This window comes from Lissotriton vulgaris, chromosome 2_1, assembly GCF_964263255.1.
Source record: "Lissotriton vulgaris chromosome 2_1, aLisVul1.2, whole genome shotgun sequence".
NCBI lineage: Eukaryota > Metazoa > Chordata > Amphibia > Caudata > Salamandridae > Lissotriton > Lissotriton vulgaris.
This window is the reverse complement of record NC_141687.1, coordinates 204,588,273-204,609,941: the sequence shown is the minus strand read 5'-3', so window position 1 is coordinate 204,609,941 and position 21,669 is coordinate 204,588,273. Positions and strand designations below refer to the sequence as shown.

The window sequence follows — 21,669 nt, the reverse complement described above, 5'->3', positions numbered from 1 at the left end:
AATTTTTCCGGGCTTTCTGCTATAAAGCCTTCATGAGAGACAACAACATGCACACCCCCATAGTCAAAGTGCATTCTGGACTGTAAAGTAAATAATCTTCATAGTGGATTTCTTTGTTAGGTGTAGGCTTGGGGCTGGAAGATTCATGTTTATTACTATCATATTCTTGTTTGCTCTTGTTTGGAGATATCTTAATTTATTTTGAAACAAGAAACTACTCACCAACAATTCTTACTTATCCTTTGGTTCTCTCTCATAAATGGGAAGGGCAGAAAAACAGCCACCAACATGTCAAGTATACCTAATGTAACCTGGGCGAATACCCCTCCTATTGTCTGCAGAACCTCCACTGCGGTGGACAATGAGAGTTCAACCCTGGGGTCAGGCATCCCATTGGACACTGGGCAACCTGCAGCAACATTCATCTGTTGGCAAAGCATTTGCTGGGAGTGGAGTACCCCATTCTGAATCTGCCTAGCATAATGCTTCAACAACCCTTTCTTAATCTGCGTAGCAGAATGCTTCAACAAGTCCATGAATGGGGAAACTAAAGTCCATGAATGAGAACTCCACCTACCAGTCCTTCACAAGTACTTTCAGCGGTGTGGGACTCCAACAATAGATCTGTTGGCCACTCCTGAAAATGCAAAATACACCCTGCACCTACATCGCCAGTCCTTGAGCAATGCACTATGAATAAACTGGTCAAGGACATTTGCCAATGCTTTTCCATCTTTCCCCCTCATGACGGATGTGATGAAAAGGATGAGAGGGGTTTCCATGAGCCTCATCCCAGTGTACCAATATGGGTGTAAAAGCGCAAGGAGTCAACGCTCCGAGAGATGTCATTCAGTCCCCACGAGAAGCTCCTTCTCAGACTAGACGTTTTCGTTCAGCATCAGCTCAGATACCAATATCCCAAAAATCTGAAGCACACATTCTGGAATCTCATTTCCTAGAGGTAGGCTACTTTAGTCTTCCTAAAGAATGCTTGGTTATCCTGCACAAAATTTGAAAGCCCCATACTCACACCTATTACGTTGCTAAGAGGAAAAGGTTAATTCATTACTGCATCTCCAAACAGTGAGACCCCCCAACTTAGGGTTCCTGTGCAGGAGATAACTTCTTACCCTTATATCTTTACAAGTTGCATGGCATACCTTCAAAATAAACAACACTCATCTCTTTTTAAGGGCACAGTCATTAGGGCCATCGTGAAGGCTAAGAAAAAAGGGCACAAGGAGAATCCAGTTCACTGAGCACCCCAGAGGAATTACATTGTCAGATAAGGATATAGACCAAGCAGGTGGAGCTCTAGCGCCCCAAGTTTTTGATCGATCCTACATCGCCCCAGTAAAATTTATCTGGCTTAAAGGACACTTCTCAATTAAATACACACATCTTAGAGCCAGCAAATTTTAATCCGGCCAAAACTGTGAAAGAATCTGTGGTATAAACTCAAGGTGATCAGGAATGTTTAAAACCTTGGGCCCATCCCTTCAAGCCTTTACCTATAAAGTATCCAAACGGTGTGACAACCCCTAACACCTTAAGAGACATATCTTGCAATATAGCTACGACAGATCACGATAGCCTCGCAGACATCACAACAGCTTCAACGTCATGACCGCCGGACAACCACTGAGATCTCTGTCCCCACAACCACCATCCGCACCAATCCCCTGCTCTCCTGGACCAATATAAACGACGATGACATCATCAAAATCATGAACACAATCCATTCCGGATCTCCGTCAGACCCATGCCAACACCACATCTTCAACAAAGCCAGCACCACCATTGCACCCCATCTCCGGAAAGCCATCAACATCTCCTTCGAGACAGCGACCTTCCAAGAGAGCTGGAAGCACGCCGACATCAACGCCTTACTCAAAAAACCCAAGGCTGACCCCAAGGACCTCAAGAACTTCCGGCCCATCTCCCTGCTCTCGTTCCCAGCGTAGGTCATCAAGAAGACTTTCAACAGACAACTAACCCACTCCCTCAGGGAGAACAACATCCTAAACCCTTCCCAGTCCATATTTCGCAGCAACCACAGCACCGAAACTGCCCTCATCGCCACCACTGATAACACCTGGGCCCTGCTGGACAACAGAGAAACAGCGGCCCTCATCCTCCTGGACCTGTCAGCAGCCTTCGACACTGTCTGTCACCGCACCCAACGCACACGCCTCTACGACGCTGGGATCCGAGACAAGGCTCTGGATTGGACCACCTCCTTCCTCTCCGGCAGAACCAAGAGCGTCCACCTCCTCCCTTTTCACTCCAAAGCCAACGAGATCCTCTGCGTCGTACCCCAGGGCTCAACCCTCAGCCCGACATTGTTCAACATCTACATGGCCCCGCTCGCCCACGTCGCCCAACTGCACGACCTCAACATCATCTCCTACGCCGGTGAAATGCGTAGCTGATCCTCTTCCTCACCAAGGACCCTCTCACCGCCAAAACCAACCTCCACGAAGGGATAAAAGCCGTCACCGAGTGGATGAAGAACAGCCGACTGAAGCTAAACTCGGACAAGACGGAAGTCCTCATCCTCGGCTCCTCCCCCTCAGCCTGGGATGACTCCTGGTGGCCGACCGCACTGGGAAAAGCTCCAACACCCACTGACCACTCACGCAACCTGGGTTCATCCTTGACTCTACTCTCTCCATCACAAGCAGGTCAACGCCATCTCGTACCCCTGCTTCCGCACCCTCTGTATGCTTCGCAAGATCTACAGGTGGATTCCCACTGAAACAAGAAGAACGGTCACCCAGGCTCTTGTCCGCAGCAGGCTGGGCTGCCGAAACACCCTCTACACTGGAGCCTCGGCCAAACTCCTGAAACGACCTCCACTGCATTCCTGATCCTCGACATCCCTTGGCACAGCCACATCACCCCCCACCTGAGAGACCAGCACTGGCTCCCCGTCAACAAGAGGATCACCTTTAAGCTCCTCACCCACGCACACAAGGCACTCCACAACACCGGACCAGCATGCCTCAACAGACGATTAAGCTTCTACACAGCCAACCGCCAGCTCCGCTCCACCGACCTCGCCACCGTCCCCCGCATCTGAAGAGCGACCTCCGGTGGCAGATCGTTCTCCCACCTCGCCGCCAAAACCTGGAACACCCTCCTTATCCTCCTACATCAGACCCAGGTCCTGGTAACCTTCAGAGTACTCCTCAAGACCGGGCTATTTGAGCAGTAGCAGCATCCCCCCCCCAGCACCTTGAGAACCTCACGGGTAAGTAGTGCGCTTTACAAATGTTTGATTGATTGATTGATAGCATCTGGACGATTGTTTTTTTTACGTTTCAGTTTAATTTTGTTTGAGGAGAATGCTTAAGTTGTGAATAGAACAATTTTATGAAAAATGTTGGTGGAAATGGAACCCACGGCATTAATAAAGGGGCGCACCTATTGGAGCAAGGGTAGGGTAGTCGCTTTAAACAATTGTCTCAATAAGCCTCCAGAGGATTTAAGATCCATGCCAGTCTACCCTCTAGAAAAGTATGACTTTTCGGTGAAATTGTTTGTGAGGAAGAAATTAGACTCTTCAAGGTCTTCTTCAACTAGGCAAATTAATTCGCATAGCCATCGTCCAAAAGATGTTAGAGATTTAGGAAGGGTCGTAAACAGAATGATCAGAGCCCATTTCCTGTTGCATTCTGGTGTAGAATAGAGTGGCAAAGAGTGGTGTGGCACACAGTGGAGTTGCGTAGAGTGGAATGGCGTACATTAGAGTGGCGTAAAGTGGAGTGACCTAGAGTAGAATAGAGTAGAGTGGCGTGGACTGGTGTAGAGTGCAGTGGTGTAGATGAAAGTAGCGTAGAGTGGAATAACATACACTCTAGTGGTATAGAGTGAAGTGGAAAGAGTGGAGTAGCAGAGAGTAAAATAGCGTAGAGTGGTATGAAGTGTAGTGGCATAGAGTTGAATGGTGTAGAGTGGTGTATTATGGAGTAGCATAGAGTGGAGTACAGTTGAGTGGCATAGAGTGGAATAGCACATAGTGGAGTGGCGTACAATAGAGTGATGACACACAGTGGTGTGGAGTGGGGAAAGAGTGGAGTGGTGTAGCGTGAACAGCGTAAAGTCGAGTGGCATTGAGTGGACTAGCATAGAGTGGAGTGGAATACAGTAGAGTTTAGAGTAGAATTGCATAGAGTGGACTAGCGTAAATTGGACTGGCGTAGAGTGGAGTAGTGTACCGAGGAATAGCGTAAATTGGATTGCCGTAGAGTAGAATGGCATTGAATGAATGCATAGAGTGAAGTAACATAGAGTTGAAAAGCGTTCACTTAAGTGGCATGGAGTGAAGTGGAATAGCATATAGTGTAGTAGTGTGGTGTAGAGTGGCATACAGTTGAGTGGCATCAAGTGGAAACGCAGAGGGAAAATTATAGAATGACATTGAGTGGAATAGCGTAGAGTGGAGTGACATTGAGTGGAATAGTTTATAGTGTAGTGGCATAGAGTTAAGTGGTGTAGAGTGGAACAACAAAGAGTGAATGACATAGACTGGAGTGCCATACAGTGGAGTGGCATACAGTACAGTAGAGTGAAATAGCGCAAAGTGGAGTGGCTTGGAATAGCATAGAGTGGAATAGTGTAGTAGGATAGCATGGAGGGGAGTGACATAGAGTGGCGTAGAGTGGAATGGTGTAGAGTGTACTAGCATAGACTGGAGAGGCTTACAGTATGGTGGAATGGAGTGGAGTAGCATAGCGTGGAGTGGTGTAGGGTGTAATACAGTAGAGGAAAGTGAAATAAAGTGGTGTACAGTGGAGTGATGTAAAGTAGAATGGCATAGAGTGGAGTGGCCTAAAGTGGAGTAACATAAAGTAGTGCGGTGTAGAGTGGAATAGTGTACAGTGGAGTGGCGTAGAATAGAAGAACATAATGTGGAGCAGCGTAGGGTGGAGTGGTGTAGAGCTGAATAGCGTAGAGTAGTGTGGTTTACAACAGAGTGACGGAAAGTGGAATGACATTTGGACTGGCATAGAGTGGAATAGCGTAGAGAGGAGAGTCATAGAGTTGAGTGGCATAGAGTGCAGAGGCATAAAGTGGAATAGCATAGAGTGGAATAGCATAAGCTGGAGTGGCATAGAGTAGAGTGATGTAGAGTGGAATACTGTACAGTGTAGAGGTATTGAGTGTAGTGATGTAGAATGGAGTGGTGAAGAATGAAATAGTGTAGAATGTAGTGGGTTACAGTGGTATAGAGTGAAGTGGCATCCAGTGGGGTGGCTTAGAGTGCAGTTGAATAGCGTAGAGTGAATTAGCATAGAGTGTAATGACGTAGAGTGGAGTGGCGTAGAATCAAGTGTTGCACAGTGTAGAGTGGAGGTCCGTACAATGCAGTGGCTTACAGTTGCAGTCCTTAGAGTGAAGTGGCATACAGTGGGATAGTATAGAGTCAGAGTGGTGTGCAATGCAATGGTATGGAGTTGGGTGGGGTAGAGTGGAGTGGAGAACAGTGAACTAGTGTTCAGTAGAGTGGAGTATAGTGGTGCGGAATACAGCGGAACACCATAGAGTGGAGTGGCATAGAGAAGAGTGACATAGAGTGGAATACTGTTGAGTGGAGTGGTGTAGAGTGACTTAGAGTTGAGTGGCATAGAGTGGAGTGGCATAGAGCTGAATATCGTAGAGTGGAGCGCTGTAAAGTGGAGTGCCGTAGAGTGGAAAAGCATACAGTTGTGTGGCGTAGGGCAGAGCAGCATAGAGTGGAGTGGTGTACAGGGAATAGCATAGAGTGGCATACAGTATAGTAGTGTAGACTAGTGTGTGTAGAGTGCAATACAATAGAGTGATGTGGCATTGAGTGGAGTGGTGTAGAGTGGAATGGAGTAGAGAGGAGTGGCATAGAGTCAAATAGCATAGACTGGAATAGTGTATAGTGAAATGGCATAGGGTGGACTGGCATAAAGTGGAGTGCTATAAGGCAGAGTTGCATAGATTGGAATATCGTAGAGTGGAGTGATTTAGACTGGAGTGTCATAGAGTGGAGTGGCATACAGTAGAATTGCGTAGAGTGGAGTGACGTATAGTTGACTGGCGTTGAGCAGAATAGCCTGGAGGGGCATATGGTAGAATGGAGTGCTACATAGTGGTTTAGCATACAGTAGAGTGGCATAGAGTGGAATGGGGTTGTGTGGAGTACTGTACAGTTGAATAGCATATAGTGGAGTGGGATAGATTGGAGTGGCATAGAGTGGAATGGTGTACAGTGTAGTGGCATACAGTTGAATAGGTTAGAGTGGAGTGGCATAGAGAGAAGTTGTGTAGAGTGGAATACTGTAAAGTGGCGTTAAGTGGCATATAGTGAAGTGGCATAGAGTGGAATAGCATAGAATGGAGTGGCTTAGATTACAGTGGCACAGAGTAGAGTGGCATAGAAAGGAATAATGTGCAGTTGAGTGGTGTAGAAAGGAGTGGAGTGTCATAGAGTGGAAATACGTGTCATAGTGGCTTGTGGTACTGTCTTAGAGCGGAGGGGCGTAGAGCAAACTGGGATGTTGTATAGTATGATGGCGTAGAGTGGAGTTGCATGTCATTGAGTGGGGCATGGTAGAGTGGAGTGGGATGTCATAGAGTTGAGAAAATATATGAGCATTATTCATAAAGGTAAACCTACACTTTTGTGTAAGTTAATGATTGTTTGCTTTTCACAAACTTATTTTACAACTAGTATATTTAAGACTGCAGAGTATTCGTACATAACAGGGTAGGACAGCCCAGTCTTTTTATGTGCAGCGACTCCTCAGTCATAAAGATACTACTAATAGAATGTCTTTGTGAATTGCAAACAATGGTAAACTTAGAGACATGTTTACCATCAGGAATCAGGCCCCTAAGGCACAAAAATCTATGCATATATTGGGCTGCAGGAAACGGCCTTTACAAAGCTGGCAGAGACACGTGTGCCGGATCCCTGCAAGTGAAACCATGCATGCCATAACCATGCATATGCCTTAAACAAGCATATGCGTGGTTAAGGCAGAACGCTGTCTAGATGTCCAGGTACATGAAGCTTTAGGACAGAAAGCTCGACGCTGACAGGTAAGAGGGGCTGTGACTAGGTTTGGGAGAGTCGTTTTAGGGATGGGTGTCGTTTTTAGGGCTCAGAGTTGTTAATAGGGATGGGTCTGGGTTTTTGGGCTCAGTGCAGGGAGGTCGTGGTAGTTTTAGGTGTTAGCGATGGGGGTAGTTTTCAGGGCTCGGTGGGGGTTGAGTTCTTTATAGGGCAGGGGCTAGGGTTTTAGGGCACAGAGCGGGGAAGGTTGGGGTAGTTTAAGGTTTTAGAGGTGGGAGTGCTCAGGAGGGTTGGGTTAATTATAGGTCAGGGGATGGGGTGTGAACTTTACCACATATCCCTTTACCAATCATGCCTTTGCCACAAAATTGAGTGGTAAAGGCATGCGTGTTAAAGGAATGCGTTGTTTAGACCTATTCATTGTTCGGGCTGAGTGTTGGAGGCATGCATGGTCTAACCATGCTTGCCTCTGTCATACAACCTGTGCGGCAGTATACTTTAGTAATTTCACTGTATACCGCTGTGCATGCCGCTGATAAAACACTGCATGATTGGCTAATGACTACCCATACAAAAGTAAAAAAGCAGCCATAATGTTTAGACCAGACTTTGGCTGGGTTCTGGCTTTTTAGTGTAAATATAGTGTTCAAGTGTTTATCAGCATATATGAAGGGATGAGTCAGATTATATCAGTGTGTAATTTTAAGTAAAAGTCTTTTTCTTAATTTATATATTTTTATAAAAAGTATGCAGAGTACCGTGGTAGTACCATATTGTTTAGACACCACTTATTCTGTGTTCAAGGTTTAAATGGTGAATATAATGTAATACAGTGTAATTTTCTATTTTCTCATTTTTTTAAAAAACATTTTAAGTACACTGTCCTGCACTATATTTCCCTCTAAAACTCAGAACACTGACTAAGTATGGCTTAAACCAGTGGTGCTTAACCTTTTAAGTCCTGTGAACCCCCACTTAATCATTACATAACTCAAGGGACCGCCACTGAATTATTAACAGAATCCAGGTCCACACTGAGTCACTACTGGAAGCTGGGGACCCAGATCTAAGCATTTTTGATGATTTGAACTGCAAACCAGAACACAAAATATGCAGCAACATTCATCACAATTACACAAATGATTAACTATTTTAGTTAATTCACAAACATATAGAAAACAAATAAATGTTCATTATAATTGGAAAGTTGGAGCTATTCTAAATTCAATTAAGGTCACTCATTCCCCATATTATATTCAATTTGACGCTCTTGCACTGCTCCTACAAATCAATCTGAGTATACCAACGTAATTTTTGGCCTCCAATATTAGATTCAATTATGGAATGCTTTACAATTTTCAGTTGTACATTTTCATGCTTCAATTATATACACTTTATACATCTCTTAATATTTAATTCTCTAAGGCTTTGCTGTTCCCTGACCGTAGGTTTAGAATCACTGGTCTAAACAATTATTTGCCCTTCCAAAATCAAAAGTGCGATATAAAGTTAAGACCACGCTTAATGTGTGTTGTGGTTATCAAGGGGAAGTATAGTGTACAGTGCAGTGTTTTTTAAAAATGTTTAAAAAAAATTCCGTACACTGTACTACACTATATTTCACCTTAAAACACAGAGCACAGACTAACAATGATAGTTGGAAAGTCTCTGACCGCAGGTCCTAGGCATTCCGAGCCTCATCACAGTTTCAGTTTTGACCGCCACATTAGGATGCTGGTGGTCGACAGTGAAACCGGCCAATCATTCCAGCTAGATTCCAACGGGCTCCAGGAGTCTGTTGGCCAGTCGGAAACTGGCACGTAATCCATATGTACGGCATTTCCATTGTAGGGATTACGATGTCGGTTTCCGGGAGGCTTTCGTTGTCGGGCTTTCCAATATGGAAAGTCTGTCAGAAACTGACATTGCGGCATCCAGTTGCGGGCCCCTGTTGAACCCTGCACCGTATGGCAGTCACCCTGAAGTGCCTGTCATGCAGTGCAGGGATGAACAGATTGGTTTATGGCCACAGCACATGCTCCCATTTACAAATGGGAGTATGTGACCGCTCTATGTGTGGTCACATTGTAATCGCGGTGTTGGTAAGTCAAGAGACTGCAATAGTGTCGTCTGCTCGATATCGTAATCAGGCCATAAGTGTAAAATGTCAAAAAAAAATGCTAACTTTCTCCTTATATGTAATGTAGTAGTGTTTATCATCGTTTTTTTACGTATTTTTATTTTTGTAAGTAGCACTGTAATTTCTTGGTCATACCGTACTCAGTAAACTATTTCTTTTTTAACCCGTTCCGTGCTCATGACAGAACCGCTCCGTCACGAGCCTCGGGTGGGCTGTGCTGGTGACGGAGTGGTTCCGTCACGGCCCGCTCGCCGCACCTGCACGCCGCTGATTTTGCACCTGCGCGGCGCATTCTATTAAGCGGGCGGGGCCGTGACGGAACCGCTCCATCACAAGCACAGCCCACCTGAAGCTCATGACGGAGCGGTTCCATCACGAGTACGGGAGCGGCGCGTGCCCCCCCCTCCCCCTAGCGCTGCGGCGGAATAGCCGCCGCAGCTAAGGGGTTAAATAGATTCTGTAAAAAACTTTAAAACACTGTAGTACCCTATATTTATAGAATATAGTGTAGTTTATTGTAGTACATTGTATTTTTTATTTTTTACAAACTTTTTTAAATTACAGCTGTACTTCTTGGTAGTACTCTGGAACGTAATGAACTTTTTTTCATATATAGAAAATTAGAAATAATTTTCCCTACCTATTACTATTTAAATAAAGTGGTAATAGGTAGGGAAAAATATATAAAACCTACTACTCACCTATATCTAAGACCCTAACCCAGAACACAGCCTAAGCATGGTCAAAACAACATGGTTGCCTTTAAGTCACATTGGGACTCGTGTTGCCATTCACCGTCACACTTAGCTGCCGTCCACTGTTTTTTTAAGTGTTGTCAAGTCACCCCTCATGGATATGCCCTTCGACAGGACTTGCCTGTTCAGGAACACAGTATATTTCACTCTAGAGTGAACCTAGGCACGCTATCTGGGCTTATCTGCCCCACCCAGCCCATGTCATCAACCCTATTGCTCCATTCGTGACTCCAGCTAGATTCCAACGGGCTCCAGGAGTCTGTTGGCCAGTCGGAAACTGGCACGTAATCCATATGTACGGCATTTCCGTTGTACGGATTACGATGTCGGTTTCCATTCTTCTGGCTCATCAGCGCTACCTACGGTTTGTAGTGAGAAGAGAGCATTTCCAGTTCAGTGTGCTCCCCTTCAGTCTCACCAGTGCATCACTGGTGTTCATGAAGTGAGAGCCATGGTAGCAGCACACCTTCAGACTTCCTCTGCCTCGATGATAGACTGTTGAAGGCTGGCTTGCCCCAGGCAGTTGTCAAACACTTCCAAACTATGTAAAATCTCCTGTCATCTTTGGTTTTCACTATTTACATGCTTGGTTTTATGCTTCTCCCCCAGAAATGAGAGTCCTGACATTCAAGCTATGATCATTATCTTCCAGCCTCTGTCCTGGATTTCAGTGAGGTGAACTCTGAGTCTCCTGGGATTGATTGCTTCTGCATCCTTTTGGTGCAGCAAGCCAGGTCACATATGTGGGCTCTGCAGTGCGATTTGAAATCTCAGTGAACACAACATCAAGAGGGTCTCTCCAACACATTCAGATTTCTGAGGAGTCTTGAAAGGGTCTGCAGTGATGGTTTCTGGACCACGCTTGGGACAGCAGCATACCTCTCTCACTTTCCCACTCAGAGCTGACAGTGGTGACTAATGCATTGGTCCTTGATTGGGTGGCCAGCTAGGAGAGGTTGAGATGAAAGGCTTGTGGTCTCTGGCTGGACCACAGCTCATATCAGCCTTCTAGAGTTGAAGGCCATCTGTTTGACGTTGAAAGCCTTCTTTCTGTCCATCAAGGGAAGTCTGCTACAGGTGCTCAAGGGCAACACCACTGCCATATAGAACAGACAGGGACGGGTGGAGTCACGGACCCTGTGGCAGGAGGCCCTGCGCTTCTGGACATGGCTAGTCCAACATGGAATTTTCCTGGTGGTGAACCACCTGGAAGTATCATGGAATGTTAGGGAGGAAGAAGTCAACCTTTGGCGCTTAGCAGATCTCTTGTGGCAATTGCACCTAGTGGTGGTGCAAGGTCTCTTCTGCGAATGGGGAGAACCTTGGCTCGATCTGTTTGCCACCACCAAGAACACGCAAGGTCAGCACTTCTGCGTGTTAGAGTTTTCAAGGTGTCTCTCGATCGGAGATGCAATTCACATTGAGTGGAACTCTGAATTCCTGTATGTCTGGCTCCAGATTGAACACGGAGGGTGTAGTATGCAGAACTCCTGGGCATGAGCATCTGCCTCGATCAGGCTGCCTCTCCAGGAGGATCTGCTGTTGCATTAGTTGGAAAGGGATCTGCACCCAAACCATCTCAATCTTCACCTTAGTCATCATGCTTGGAGATGGAGCGGCAACAACTGACCATCTTTGGCCTTCCTCTGGAGATGGTTAATGTAATTTTGGCAACAAGTCGTCTGTCAGGAGGGGGCAACGGAAGAGCACGAACGTCCCCTACGAGAGGAGCATTCTTTATGAGACGGAAGTGGAGGCGGGGTGACATCTTTCACTGTCTCCTCTTCTCTACAGGACGTCACGGACCCCCAACCATCATCCAAGGAGGACGGGAAAAGGAGCATCCCACAGGAACAGGAGGGATGCGAGGAGGAACTCTGAAGCATGGGGAGAATCGAGGATGCTGAGAGAAGACTGTGGGAATTGGAACCGGGGCCAAAGGAGACAGCGGATGGCGAGAAGGAAGGAGAAGGCACCGGCGATGGGGACGTAGGCCCAGAAGTCTGGAGTGAAAATTGGTGGAGTCCCCAGGAGATGCCTGCTTGCCGCTGCTATTCTGGAGAACTGCGGCCCAGGTGATGAGTCAGCAAGTCAGCTCTGGGGTAGGCTTAAGGGATTCAGGACAGGGATCCTTGGCATCCACAGGAGGGAGGCTGACTTGAGGAGGAATCAAGTAAGGGGAGGGGAGACAACGATAGAAGTCGTGATTTTTCTCTTATGAAATGCAAGAGATATATGTTATTTAAAATGGTTGATTGGATGCAAGGTGACAGCTAAGCCCTGAGGTAAAAACAGGCTGCGTGGGAGAAACTACCACTCCTTGTTTTTTTTTCCTTTTGTGAAAAGAGTATCTTTTGAGAACATAAGACAAGTACTGAAGGGAATTTAGCCTTCTTCTCATTTTTCCTTTCTTCCTCTTTGGGTACTTCAATTATTTTCCATCTAGTCTTGTGACTTGCTCTTACCTCAGTCCCACCTATAACCCTGTCCTCACTATGCGCACAAAGCCTACAGAAGTCACAGGTGTTGTCACAAAGTGTTGGTGACGGGTATAAATACAGAAAATAACCCTAGGACCGAGCACTTACTGCCCCTGGTATCTCCTCTCTTGAGCTTCCTGGGGAAGAAGCACCACTGAAGCAAGAACACCCTGAAGAGAGGAAGACTGAAGTATGTACCATCTGCCGGAATATTCACCTTTGCCATTCCTGACAGCTTACTCTTACCAATCCTCAATAAATAGGCAACCATTGAGAACTGAATACGGCCTCCTAGATTCCGTTTCCGACCATTCCTCCGACAACGTCCCTCGTCAAAAACTGTATCTGCATGTTAGTGGGACAAATTTGTGGCTTGGCGCAGTACTCAGGTGATAGACTTCCCCCGGCTAAGTTATCTAATGACCTGTTATTTGTTTTATCCTTAGCCAGGCAAGGCTTTTCTCTGGGCAAAGTTAAAGAACACCTTTCAAATCTTACCATCTTTTTACGATTGCCTGATCAGCCCCCATTGTTTAAGTATCTAATTGTTATGAGCTGTTTGAAAGGTTTGCAGGATTTCATTCCTCCCTCTCTGTTTGTCATGCCACAGTGGTACCTTAACTTGGTCATCAAGTATCTGATGGGCACTCACTTTGAGGCAGATGTTCCTTGTGGCTTCTCACCCTAAAGAGTGTTTTCCTTGTTACCATAACATCTACGTAGCATGTGAGTGAGCTTCAGGCTCTCTTTGTCAACCTGTCTCACATCACCTTCTTCCCATACAAGCTGGCTTTGCAGACTCCCGCATCCTTTTTGTCTAAAGTTGTGACATCTTTTCACGTCAATCAATGCATCACCTTGCTGGTGTTCTGTGCTCTTTTTCACCTCTCAAATGAGGAGGAGAAACTCTACCATTTTGGACCCCCGGAACGCTCTAAGCTTTAATATTGATCTACCAAAGAACACTGGATGGACGGTCACCTCTTTGAGAGGGTCTCCAGGGTGAAAAAAAAGCAAGGTTGTGCAGAAAATAACTATCTCCTGCTGGTTCATGCTTTGCATTAGGATCTGCTATGGACTGGCCAAAAAGCAGCCTCAGGAAGGACTCTGTACAACAACCATTGTGTCAACAAGCAGAGTTCCTGTCCTGGACATTTGCCAAGAAACTATGTGGATGTCGTTCATTCATTTACAAAGCACTAGTGCCTGGACAGTCAGGTTCACCAAGAGGGGCCTTTTGCCCACTCGGCCCTGCAAGACTTTCTGGTTTGAGTCCATTCACAGACCGCACCCCGAATAATTATTGCTTTAGGATCTATTCAAAAGTTGAAGAATATGTGGAAAAAAGTCTCTGTCAGGAGACCAATTTACTTACCTTTCGGGAGTAGAAACCTCACTTGCAGGCATCTTGCATGAATTATGTTTGGGAGGGGGATGATTGACCCCTTTCACAAGGACACTTGTGGTCTTGGACTCAATTGCAAAGACAGAGGTCTCATTACCTTTCCATTCCCTCTCACACCCATAACAGATAACACAGATTTTTCACCATCGATGTCAACCTGTGACTTCCAGATTTGAAGGTCGAAGGGATGCTTTCACCTTTGGGACTTTTATTCTAAAGGTAATTTTAAGTCATTTCTGGAGATTTAACACAAATTTGAGATCCTTGAGACCAAGTGCTTCCACTATCTACAGATTCAACACTGGGTCAGCCAGAGCTGTATCAAAGCAAACTCCACCTGGAATGTCATACTATTCGAAAAATTCCTCCAATACCTCACATTGCCTAAGCACCTAGTTGCTAAAATGTATAATATTCTTTATTCTACAGCAACTGTATGTAAATCATACTTCCGGACGCAGTGGGAAAAAGGCCTTAACATAACACTTGTCACCAAACAATGGCACAAGATATTCTTCCGTTCTTAGAACTTTGCCTGCCAGGGCCAAGGCAGGAAGATGCTTTATAAAATACTATTTCAATGTCATCATACCGCTGTCCGACTCCACACTATTAATTCTACATGCTCCAATGCTTGCTGGCGGGATCCGGGGAGGTGGGCTCTCTAAGGCATATTGTATGGTCCTGCCACTGACTGAGAGACTTTTGGGATAAGATCTTTTCTGCCATCTCACGGATCCAAGGTCAGGACATAGACAAGATACCTGCCTGGCCCTGTTTGGCAAGCTATCAGCGGGCCTTGTGCCCACTCCACCCCATAGCTGGCATGAGGATCCCCCACCTCCTTCTGGTGGCCAACCACACTGTTCTATCCCTTTGGGAAACAATAACATACCAACATATGAACTCTGGTTGCATAAACTTTGTAATCTACTGGGACATGAAAAAATAGCATTTGAAATAGCAGAGAAATCTCACTTCCTCTGTAAATGTATGGAACCCTGTCCATTCCTATTTAAACAAAGACTACGGAGGCCTGGCTTGCCCGCAGATCTTGTGAGCCCTGGAGCTGACTGATATATCTTTGGTTCCTCAATTTGGATCCTTTGTGGTCCCAAAAGAGTATTGAACAATGACCTCTTTAAGTGCTTGTTTGAGTGGTCCAGGGTGGTGGATGGGAACTTGGGAGGGTGTTGGAGGATTGGTTAGCGGTGGTTGCACTACCGAAGGTTGAGATTATTAATTTTCTTGTTTTTCAAAAAATTAAGATAGTTAGACATTAATCTGCAAACTGTTTTGAGGCCAGGTTCAAGGAGAGTTTGCAGACTTACATTTAAAAAATAAAGAAACTTTATTGGACAATGGAGGTTTTTTTCCATCATAATTTTCAGTTACCTAGAATCAAAACAAAGACCGCAGACCCAAAGGCTCTACTTGGCTAGCCGCAAGAAAACATTTTCTCGAAGACAGACATTACAGGAGAAGGGATACAGTCCCCATGCCCTTAAAAACAATTTGAAAGTCCACACAAGGGGACAGGGGCTGTTGGCAGGCCCCTAAGTTTCCCCCACAACTATGTAAGTTAAGAAATGTTTTTTGTGTGGGACCTGTGATCCCTGAGTAGGGTTTGTAAACCCCAACAGGCACACTGTGTTTGCGATCCATAGACCACAGTCTCATTGCTGGGAAGGGACTTAAAAAAGGGCTCAAAAAAGGTCTCCTAGTCTGTGGTTCTGCTATAGAAGCTAAGGGTACCACTTTACATTTTGGGGTGTTTGAGTCTTCAGCCTTGATAACAATTGGTGAATTACCATTACATTTAGATATTCTGTAATTTTGTTTTTCACAGAAATGGACTGGTATCGGAGTCAGTTACAGGGGAAAAAACACAATGGCCTCAATTATTTTAATGCGCTCATTCCTAAGTTCATATTGTGGGGTCACAGATCAAGCAACAATGGGAAGTGCGAAACACACTGAGGGAGATCAAGCTGAACTCTAGGAGGCTCACCTGCAAGATAAGAGGCCAAAAATCTTAGATGGCTGCAAAGAGGACCATACTCCTTCCATACATCCACCATGTGAAGACACCTCAAGCTGAAGCATAACAAGGAGTGTCGGGGGGGAGTTCCTACAGGAGCAAAATTGAAAAGAAACAGTACGCTGCAAATCGGAGAGACCTTGGAATGTTCTGCAAGATGTGCTGCAGGAACCTGAAGAAATATATCCCTTTATTTGAGCATCTTTATACTGTACTGCATGGAATGCAAAACCACCATCATCTCTGAGGGAGAAGATTGCCAGGATTGAGATTGAAATATTGGAGGAGTATTATCACAACTTCCATTAATAAAGACATAAGAAGAAAGTATATAAGTGTCTACTTGCTACCAAAGTTGCATAAGAAAACCGAAAACAATGAAAACAAAAATCTAATTCCAACCACCTACCCCAAACATAAAACTGTTAAAATAATAAAAGGGAGCTTGTCTCTTTAAATGCCTAAGCCCTGCAAGGTCACCTGATATGGTTTGGCTACAGGGCATTTCAGTCAGACTCTCGCTGGGCATGGCCAAAGATTGTAGACAGCGGTGTAGGCCACCCACAGCTGGTTGGGCCTAGGTCATGACTGTTGGCCAGTCCCTGTGGCCATACCCCACTGTGCACTGCCCAAGGCCATGGGCAGCAAGGGAGGAAATATGTTCAGAAAAGTTTGGTAAAGTATAGAATGAAAGAAAAACTGAAATTCACTGTAAGAACTACAGTTAATTGAAGTTAAGGTGAGGATTAACTATAACACTAAAGGCCTGGCTCCGATCACATCGTAATTTGCCGGTCGGATTCCTTTCTGACTGACCCATTGCGATGGACTCGGTCGGAAAGGAAAGAGAATGGTCTTTCGGACTAGCTTCTGACCGGCTCGGAGAGCCTGTCCGCCAGTTTGAATGCTGCCAGTAATCCCAAGGGAAGCTCTTCCATCTGGAGGGAGTACGATTGCAAATGAAATGAAATGAAAAAATATTTCTAAAGAGCACTGCGGCCAAGCGGCTTCCTGGCGCTAGGGGCAAATCAGTATAAACAGAGGATCCCAGAGAATTTAACCGGGGAAGGCCTGAAGGAAAAAAAAAGTTTTGAGGGCTTTACGAAAGTGGGAAAAAATAGGGATAGAACGAATAGAAAGAGGGAGATTGTTCCAGATCTGAGGGGCCCGCACGGAGAATCGTGTGCCCCCGGTGCGGGATTTGCGAAAGCGTGGGACGTGAAGAAGGGAAAGGGAAGAAGAGCGAAGAGAGCGGCTGGGGGCATGGGAAGAGATTAAAGAATTAATGAAAAGCGGGGCAGAGCGAGAGTGCGCCCGAAAGGCCAGACAGGCAAGTTTGAACTGGGACCTAAGGTGAACCGGAAGCCAATGGAGGGTCTTAAGGGCCGGGGAGATGTGGGCAGATTTAGGAAGACGAAGGATGAGGCGGGCCGCCTGGTTTTGGATGGCTTGGAGACGGCGAGTCTCGTAGGCAGGAATGCCTACGTACAAGCCGTTTCCATAATCCAGGCGGGATGTAATCAAGGCCGTGATGATGGTTTTGAGGGCGTCAACAGAAAAAAACCGGGAGATCTTGCGGATAAGGCGAAGGGAAGAAAAACAAGAGGACACAACGGAGCTAATTTGGGCATGCATGGATAGGTCATTGCTGATCTTGATGCCCAAAGTCCGGACAGAGGGAACAGGGGAGGGAGGGGGGCCAAAAGAAAGGGGCCAGTGAACGGAGGACCAAGGATTAGACGAGCCACCAGTAAGGACGAGCTCTGTCTTATCTGGATTGAGCTTCAAATGATTGAAGCTCATCCACTGAGAAATGAAGACAAGAGTGGAGCAGAATTTAGGGAGAGAGTCAGCAGGGGATGAGAGATCAAAGACGAGCTGGAGGTCGTCTGCGTAATTGTACACCGAGACCCCCAGCTCAAGAAGGGAAGAAACAAGAGGGCGGATGTAGAGGTTGAAAAGAAGGGGGGAAAGAGAAGAACCCTGTGGGACCCCAGAAGTGACCGGAAGGGGAGGAGCAGAGAAATCAGAGAGGTGAACTGCCTGTGATCTGCCCTGAAGAAAGGACGCGATCCAGGAGAGGGCCGTGCCCTGGATGCCTGCTGCGCTGACACGGTCGAGAAGGATGGCATGATCGACCGTGTCAAACGCAGCGGACAAGTCCAAAAGGACCAGGGCCTGGGGGAGGTTACTGTCGGCCTTCCCCTTGAGTTCATCCAGGACCGCGAGGACCACACTCTCAGTGGAGTGGCCGGGTCGAAAACCCGCCTGGTGGGAGGCCAGGAGATGGTTGTCCTCAATGTAGGCGGAGAGGCAAGAAGTCACGTAGCTTTCGAGGATCTTCCCTAGGTAAGGGAGAAGGGAGATCGGCCTAAAATTAGATGGAAGGGAGGGGTCCAGGCCAGCTTTCTTCAAGATAGGAAGAACAATGGCAGATTTGAAGGAAGAGGGGACACAACCCAGAGCCAAAGAAGAATTGAGAAAGGTAAGGGGAGGAACGGGACAGCTGGTGTAAAGGGTTCTGAGGATCCGTGCAGGAGCACAGTCCGCAGGGGAGCCAGACTTAACCTTGACTGCTTGGTCAAGGAAGAGCTCAGCTGAGATTGGGTCAAAGTGATCCAGAGCAGAGGAAGGCGGGTGAAAATTGATGGACAGAATGCAGAACAATGTTATACATTCACCACAGTACAGAGATCTGGGCCTAAATCCATCGTTTTTTGGTCACCATGCCATTCCAGTTTGAACCCAGCCATATGCAAATCAGTCTTGACCCTGTGCCCAATGGGAACAGTCCAGCCTGAACTACCAGGCCAGGTCCTCCCTGGACTGGAAACAAGCATCCTAGGACCGGTTTTGGGGTTTCACCCCTCATCAGCCAGGATAGCTTGACTCCAGTGGCATGGAGAGCAGAGGACCCACGTCTAGGCATACTCGTCCCACTCGGGGTGACAAATGCAAAAACAACTATTGATGGACAGAATGCAGAACAATGTCATACATTCACCCCAGTTCAGAGATCTTGGCCTAAATCCATTGGTTTTTTGCTCACCATGCCATTCAAGTTTGAACCCAGCCATATGCAAATCAGTCTTGACTATGTGCCCAACGGGAACAGTCCAGCCCAAACTGCCAGTCCAGGTCCACCACAAGCATCCTGGGACCAGTTTCAGGGTTTCACCCATCATCAGCCAGGATAGCTTGACTCCTTTGTCATGGAGAGCACAGGACCCTTGTCTGGGCATACCAATCCCACTCAGGGTGAAATACCCTGAAACCGGTCCCAGGATGCTTGTTTCCGGTCCAGGGAGGACCTGGCTTGGTAGTTCGGTCTGGACTGTTCCAAAGAGGCACAGGGTCAAGACTGATTTGTATACGGCTGGGTCCAAACTGGGGTGGCGTAGTGGGCAAAAGAACGATGGATTTAACCCAGATTTATTGACTGAGGGAGAATGTTTGAATCATTCAGCATTCCGTCCATCATTTGTTGCAGGTACACTTTTCCCCCTAAGTGGGACCAAAATGCCCAGACGTGAGTCCTTTGCTCACTGTGCCACTGGATCCAAGCTAGCCGGACTGATCAAGGATGACATACCCCGAAACCGGTCCCAGGATGCTTTTTTCCAGTCCAGGGAGGACCTGGCTTGGCAGTTCGGTCTGGACTGTTCCCATGAGGCACAGTGTCAAGACTGATTTGTATATGGCTGGGTTCAAACTGGGGTGGCATAGTGGGCAAAAGAGCGGTGGATTTAACCCAGATTTCTTGACTGGGGGAGAATGTTTGAATCATTCAGCAATCTGTCCATCATTTGTTGCAGTTACACTTTTCAACCTAAGTGGAACGAATATGCCCAGACGTGGGTCCCTTGCTCCCTGTGCTATTGGATTCAAGCTAGCCTGACTGATGAAGGGTGACATACCCCAAAACCGGTCCCAGGATGCTTTTTTCCGGTCGAGGGAGGACCTGGCTTGGCAGTTCAGTCTGGCCTGTTCCATTGAGGCACAGGGCCAAGACTGATTTGTAAATGGCTGGGTCCAAACTGGGGTGGCGTAGTGGGCAAAAGAACAATGGATTTAACCCAGATTACTTGACTGGGGGAGATTGTTTGAATCATTCATCATTCCGTCCTTCATTTGTTGCAATTACACTTTTCACCATAAGTGGGACGAATATGCCCAGACGTGGGCCCTTGCTCACTGTGCCACTGGATTCAAGCTAGCATGACTGATGAAGGGTGACATACCCGAAACCGGTCCCAGGATGCTTGTTTCCGGTCCAGGGAGTACCTGGCTTGGCAGTTCGGTCTGAACTGTTCCCATGAGGCACAGGTTCAAGACTGATTTATTTATGGCTGGGTCCAAACTTGGGTGGCATAGTGGGCAAAAGAACAAGGAATTTTCCTGAGATCTCTTGACTAGGGGAGAATGTTTGAATCATTCAGCATTCTGTCCATCATTTGTTGAGGTAAGGATTACGATGTTGTTGTTTTTACACAGCCTTTCTGTGCGGGCCTTTCCAGCACAGAAAGGCTGTCTGAACTCAACTTTAGAGGCACCCAGCAGTGCCCCCTTTGGTGTCCGGCCTCTGGTTGGTGCACCCCCTGAGGATCCCTGTACCTTATGGCAGACATCCGAAGCTGCCTGCCACGAGATCCAGGGATGAACTGCAACTCCATTTTACAATGGGAGCATGCATTGCAGCCGGAATGCATGCTCCCATTGTAAAGTATAGGAGTGCGACTGAACAGTGTTCGTCGCATCCTCATTAGTCGATTGGGACCATCAACCAGGTATTTTTTGGTACTTTGACCAAGATGATGTCGGGAGGAGGCAGCTCCGCTCGAAATCGTTATGATGCCCTAAGTTTAAGAAAAACGTTTGAAATTCACTTAACAAAACACAATTAAAATGATGTTTTTGATACAAAACAATATCTAGAAATCCGAGAAATTCGCTGGTTATAGTTAACTCGGCAATTCATAACTCAACCTGAAAACCATAACTCACACACAAGATACGATGATTATAACTTCAAAATATTTATTCAAATAAGTAACAACAATTAATAGCACAACTTTATTAAATAATAACGCTTACTCAAGTCACAAAATAATACTGTAATCATAGTTGTTTCATTTATTCTTCATGAATAAGTTCTTACCTTAATAAGATGTGCGAGTGTCTGCTCTAATTGCACCGGACATACTCCAGAATTTGTTGTTAATCTTGTATATTATTATTGTATATGCTCCCCTTATGTCATTATGTTTCATCGATTACCCCATTCTTTGCTTAGCCCAGGTTTATAAACAGCCTGTTATGTGAGCCCTATTTGATTCAATGTCTTTGTAGATTCTCCATGTGACTCATATACTGAACTGTTACCTTCATTTCCTTCAAATTCTAAAGTGCTCTTGATATCCTTCGGGATCAAGTTTGCGCTATATAAAACTTTATAAATAGAAATAAATTAAATTGATAGTGTTAATGTTAATGTGATATGTAATCTGACCTGTAAGATGATTCACAAATTTTGTAATTGCATTTCCTACATTATAGTTGAGATCATGACTTACATCTATATTTTATTGTGAGTGGTTTTCAATGAGATGGGGATTCAGCTGGCAGTAGCATGCAGTTTCAAGAATTATTATACTTCTCATGGCTTTCAGGGATTGGTAGTCTGTTCGAAGTGTGATGCAGTGGTGTGTATTTTATTATAATGTTTAACAACAAGGGGTGGTGATGGACAGAGTCTCTGAATTAAGCAGAATACTCTCACCCAGTCAAGAAATCAAGGCTA

The 21,669-nt window shown here is 46.0% G+C and overlaps 1 protein-coding gene across 9 annotated transcripts in view; it reads left to right on the top strand.

The window, feature by feature from the left end:
• The window catches only part of LOC147729834 (complement factor B-like), an 877,333-nt gene that overhangs the window by 688,528 nt on the left and 167,136 nt on the right, over positions 1-21,669 (top strand). The gene's annotated exons all lie outside the window — the stretch shown is intronic.